Here is a 5,574-nt window from a genome sequence, read left to right on the forward strand (position 1 = left end):
AAAACTATGAGTCGAATGACTCAGCAAGCGGGAGTCTAGCCTATGAAAGAAAAGCAGCTAATGCAAAGCATGTGACGTGCGAACAAGCAAACAAGAGTGCAGGATGCAGCTATCACCTAAAAGTGACTAATGAGCGCGCATCCTAGAATACTAGCCGTCCCGCAAGGTTATACACTCCTCACTGCTATAACCTCCGGTCCGACTAGAGACCAGTTTTCAACTTCGAGCAGCAGTCGTCAACTGATCTAAGTTTTAACACATGTCTGGGATCCACTAGTGGTACTTCCTTCATCATGACGTCAGCGCCACTGGTCTCTGGCATAGTGAGCTTGCGAACCGCGACCATCACCCACTACGCCCCGGTGTGCTCAAGGCAGCTTCCGGTGAGTCTTCCAGCAAGCAATGAGCTCGCGATGCGCGACCTTCACCCATTGCTTCGAGTACTCGGCGCACGGACCGGCATGGCCCGCCAAGCACAAGTCAGGGACTTGTGAGTACCACCGACACGAGTTTAAAGTTTGGGTACACAGCAGCTAGCAGCGTACACGTTAAACTTATATACGGAAGAGCGTGACGGGATAAACCCCGAAAGAAATTATTGTTTCCCTTTGAAGCTCGTTTAGTGTTTTAAGTTGAAAGCTCGAAATGTGACTTTCGAACTCTCTACCCTCGATTGAATTTGAGAGTCTATCGCTCTTCCGTCCTCTCGATTCTAACCTACTTCCTAGAGTTAGAAGAGAAGTCTAACCACGCACAAAGCAAACAAGGCTGGTTCAAGTTAGCGTCTGAACCTAACGGGCGAACCCGAGCTAAGTTTTCAAGCAAGAGTGGCCGAAGCCTTAACTTTCGAGGTTATTCATTTTTAGGCTTTTACCTACTCTTGTTTACTAGTAAGCAAATGCACAAACAAGCAGGATTATACCCTTGGTAAGTAGTTGACTTATGTCTCCACACTTACCCGGAATTGTTCGATAGAAAGCTCGACGATTCCTGAAGATGTCCTGCTTCTCACGTTCTTCGAGACACTTAGCACTTGTCGAGACGTCGAGAGAACTAGCATCCGGAGTTGAACATCTGTTAGTTAATGGATTCGAGTTTACTTAAAGATAATAGGGTTCGTTGTCGGGATTAGAGTTGGTTCGGAATTCGGGAATTTAATTTATTATTCCCCGGTTTTTCGGATGTTTATTCAAGACTCACGTATCCTCATATCGAGAGTGATACGAAATAATGTTCAACGAGTACTCATGAGTCTTAAATAAATTAAATAATCCGAAATTAAAAATAACCGAGAATTCCAAACGAATAATTAAATTAAATTCATAAGCATCGTAAAATAAATAATTTATAAATTATTTATTTAAATTCTGAAAGTACATATCTAAGAGTATTTAAACGCTATAAGCGATTTAAAACTCACGAGTTAATCGAGCTTTATTTCGATAACTCTATCACTTGATATCTTCAGAAACTGATCTCGTCGCTCTTGACTCGTCTGGTTCCCGTTCGTCCGTCAAGATCTGTAATACAAACCTGGAATCCAACGATGAGTTAATATCTTAAATTCCATACCCTTATCAGTTTCACAATCCAAATCCCGATTCCAAAAATCCCGAACCCAACACCAAACCGAAACCATACTAACCAACGACTCAACACAGACGATCTCAAAACTCAAACCGAGGCTCAGAAAAATAATCACGAGCAGTGAGACCGAGCCAGCCAAAACCAAGCTCACGGTCACAAACAAACATAAGCTTTATGGCCAACACTAAAACCAACCAAACAATCGGCCAAACAACATACTCAGCCAAAACAACCACTCAAACCAACATATAGGTTCTCAGATTCAACATCACAGCCTCAGCTAAAACAAATCAACACAAACAGAAAATCACACGGCCAACAACAAACTCACGGCCAAGAAATCCACACGGCCACAAACTCCAATTTCACACCAAACAAAATCAACATAGCCTCAACACAAGTATAATCAAGCTCAGACAACATAACAAACCGAGCAATTACACTGAAATCGAACCCGAAATCAAAAACCCCCAATTTAAACCCTAGTTCATCATTTTCGGATAAATTAGGAAAAATCCGAATCAAAACTTCAAATTCAAGCTACCACTAGCATCAATCGAGTTCAATGAACGATAAAAACCAATCAATTTAACCGAAATCAACTCGGATTTGAAGATCCCCAATTCAGAATTTCAAACCCTAATTTCTCAGAAAAATCAATTAGGTTTAGCTTGTTCTTACCGAGATTCTCACGAATTCGGTGTCCTCGTCGCTCGATTGCTTGTTCCCGGCGTCTACTTCCTCGGCGGCGGTCACGGCAAGCTCGCGGCGGCGGTGTGTCGCTCGGTCTACGCGCGCGCGGTGGCTCAGCGGTCGGTGACGCGCGAAGGCGAGAGAGGGAAGAGACGAGTGGGAGGTGGCGGTGGCGACGTCGGGGGCTCGGCGGCGCTGTGTTTCCTCGGCCCGGAGCGCACGCGGTGGAGGCTTGGCGAGACGATAGCGCGGCGCGGAGAAGAAGAAGAAGGAAGAGAGAGGTGAGGGATGGTGGCAGTGATGACGGATCGGCGGCGATCGGAGGTGGCCGAGAGAGTTCTCTTCTTTTCTTTTTTTCTTCTTCCTGGTTTGCTCGTTTGGCGTGGGTTTCGGCCGAGTGAAGGGTGAGGAAGAAGAAGAAGATAGAGAAGAGAGAGAGAATGGTGAGGTGGCAATGAATTGAGGAGGAAGTGGCCATGTGGCACCCTCACTCTTTGCCACGCGTGCACAAGTGGCCCAATCAGGACACACCACGTTTCTCTCAAATCAACCCTTGCTTCTCTTTTTCTTTCACTTTTGTCCTTCAAAATATTGCATATAAGTCCTTTCAAAATAAACTCTCACAATCCTGTCCTTAATTAATTAAAAATAATCTTGAAAAATAACCGAGAAAATTATTATTATTTATCGTTATCTTGAATATATTTAAGGGATTTCGGAACTCATTTTTACTCTTGAGATTTTTAAATCTCCGAGTATGTTTCGAATAATAATATTGGATTACTCGAACATTTTCATTCCGAAATTTCATCGACCTTAAATATTATCATTTTCCAAGATATTTAAAATTTAAGGACGTCTCATATGCAACAAGAATTTGAATTAAAACTCGTCCATTTATTCAAATTCACAAGTCGAGCGGTTACAAAAGTTTATACATTACAGTGGATTAGGAGGCTACGTGGAACTCTCACGTTACGCCACGCGGGTACAAGTGGTCCACTCAAGTTTTGACACGCCTCTCCTAAAATGACCCCTTTCCCTCTTTTTCTTTCAACATCGTCCTTCAAAATGTTGCACATAAGTACTTTTAAATTAAAATCTCACAATCCTGTCCTTAATTAATTAAAAATAATCTTGAAAAATAACCGAGAAAATTAATATGATTTCCCGTTATTTTGAATAAACTTAAGGGATCTCAGAATTTACTTTTACTCTCGAGATTTTTAAATCTCCGAGTATGTTCCGAATAATAATATTGACTTACTCGAATATTCTCATTCTGAAATTTCATCGACCTTAAATATTATCATTTTCCAAGATATTTAAAATTTAAGGACGTCTCATATGGAACAAGAATTTGAAATAAAACCCGTCCATTTTATTCAAATTCACACGTCGAGCGTTTACAAAAGTTTATACATTACAATCCCTACCCCTTTAGAAGAGTTTCGTCCTTGAAACTTAGAACAAGGTAGGGTATTTCTTTTTCATTTCACTCTCAAGCTCCCAAGTAGCTTCTTCTGTGGAGTGACTCTTCCAAAGTACCTTGACCAGAGGTATAGTCTTATGTTGGAATCGATCTACGGTTTAAGAAAATAATTAACGCTTCGGTAAGCGGCGGAATTTTAAAAAATTTCTTTTACAAGTAAAAACGGTTTTTTACTAACCTAGACAAAGAGCAAGTACATATAAATAAAAACTATTATGAGCTAAGAAGTTGACTAACCTTTCTTGAAGCTTGAACTTTGAGAAGCTTTTGGAAAGTTTGCAACGCTCGTCTCCCCTCGCAGCACGTCTCTCTTTCTATCCTCGGCACCTCGAGCAACCACGAAAGTTTCTATCACTAAATCACTCGAAATAAAAGGAATCAGTGAGTGGGCACTTTTAAACACTACGACTTAAGAACGAGTCTTGAAATCGCAGAGCTAAACACTAGGTCAAATGAGGACCTAGGTGCCAAAACAAAGAAATCGAAAATGAAGAGAGAGAGAGAGAGAGAGAGAGAGAGAGGATCGGCCAAGGTTCTAGAGAGAGAGTCTCTCAAATCTCTAAAACTTGGAATGAATTGAATTGTGAAGAAAAGGGGCTCCTATTTATAGGAGAGGTCTCACCTTCAATAAGGTAGTTTCCTCTTCTATAGAATATCACATATTCATGAGCCAATTCCCCTTTTTTCTCTTGAGACACTCGGCCAACATAGGCTTCATTAAGCCTTGGATTTGTTTCCTTTTTTGTTCCTTGCCTTGCCTTGTCTCTCTCTTGGCCGAATCCCTTATGCATCCATATGCAAATTTGTTTCCTCTTTTTCTTTTGGCAAGTATCTTGATACATTTATGCACAAAATAATATCTCCTATTTCTCTATAGGGTAGGCGCCCAAACTCATTCTAGAAGGAGCTTCTAGAAGCTTCTTCATTTGTTCATGACAACATGAGAAAGGCCCATTAAGAATTTTCAATAAAATTCTTATGAAATGAAATTAATTCACAAGGCCCAATGATCAAGTCATGGCCGAGTGACATTAAGTCATCAAATGAACTTGTCAAAAAAATTTATTGACATTCATTTCATCCTTTGTCTCAACAGACAAAAATACCCTTTTGACTATTTTCGTTCTTGTTTTGACTTAGCTTCCAATTTAACTATTCCTATTCGATGTGATTCGTGACAGTGACCTCATGTATCCAAATGAACAAAGCTTGAGCTAAATACTTGGACTCAAAAGTTCACAAACCTTTTCCAAGTTTAGCGCAATGTCAACTGACTCCACTAAAGAGTTGACACTGAAAATCTCTCGGTTCAAATGAATTTATTTTCTACTCAAGAATTCAACCTCATTATGATGAGCGGATCTACTGAATATTATCTATGTTTACCCTTCATGAATGTCATCAGCTAGTCGGGATTTACTAAATTACTATTTTACCCTTCTAGCTGTTATTTCCTCAACTCCTTTGTCGCTTGTGAATAAGTTAGAAACAATGTATTGACGAGGAGCTAACAAGTCACATTGTTTCATCCAAAAGAGTCAGGACTCAATTTGGACACTAGCCAGTTCATTTATTCACACTCCAAGGAACAAAGCATGAGGTGACATACATTGCATTTAAGCAATCTTGTACATGAATTCCATATCTATGAGAACTTCACAAAGTTACTCATGACATTCTCACAACTTAGTACTTCACCAATAGGCCCTGTTCGGAATCACATAGTGAGTCCGAACTCTGACTTTCTCAAATGAGAATACGTAAGCTGTGAAATGGCATATCTCATTTCAGGATTAAGGTAA

The 5,574-nt window shown here is 40.4% G+C and overlaps 1 long non-coding RNA gene across 1 annotated transcript; it reads right to left on the reverse strand.

Annotated features, from left to right (window-relative positions):
* Positions 1-965: 965 nt before the first annotated feature.
* On the reverse strand, positions 966-2,318 carry LOC149401333 (uncharacterized). The gene is made up of 3 exons (XR_016296287.1): positions 2,269-2,318; positions 1,421-1,533; positions 966-1,053 (listed from the first exon to the last, which is right to left on the reverse strand). It is a non-coding gene; the product is annotated as an uncharacterized LOC149401333 (long non-coding RNA).
* Between the last annotated feature and the right edge of the window lie 3,256 nt (positions 2,319-5,574).

Source organism: Urtica dioica, chromosome 4 (assembly GCF_054948205.1).
Source record: "Urtica dioica subsp. dioica isolate 48M chromosome 4, U.dioica_male_clone48M_v1_H2, whole genome shotgun sequence".
Lineage (NCBI taxonomy): Eukaryota > Viridiplantae > Streptophyta > Magnoliopsida > Rosales > Urticaceae > Urtica > Urtica dioica.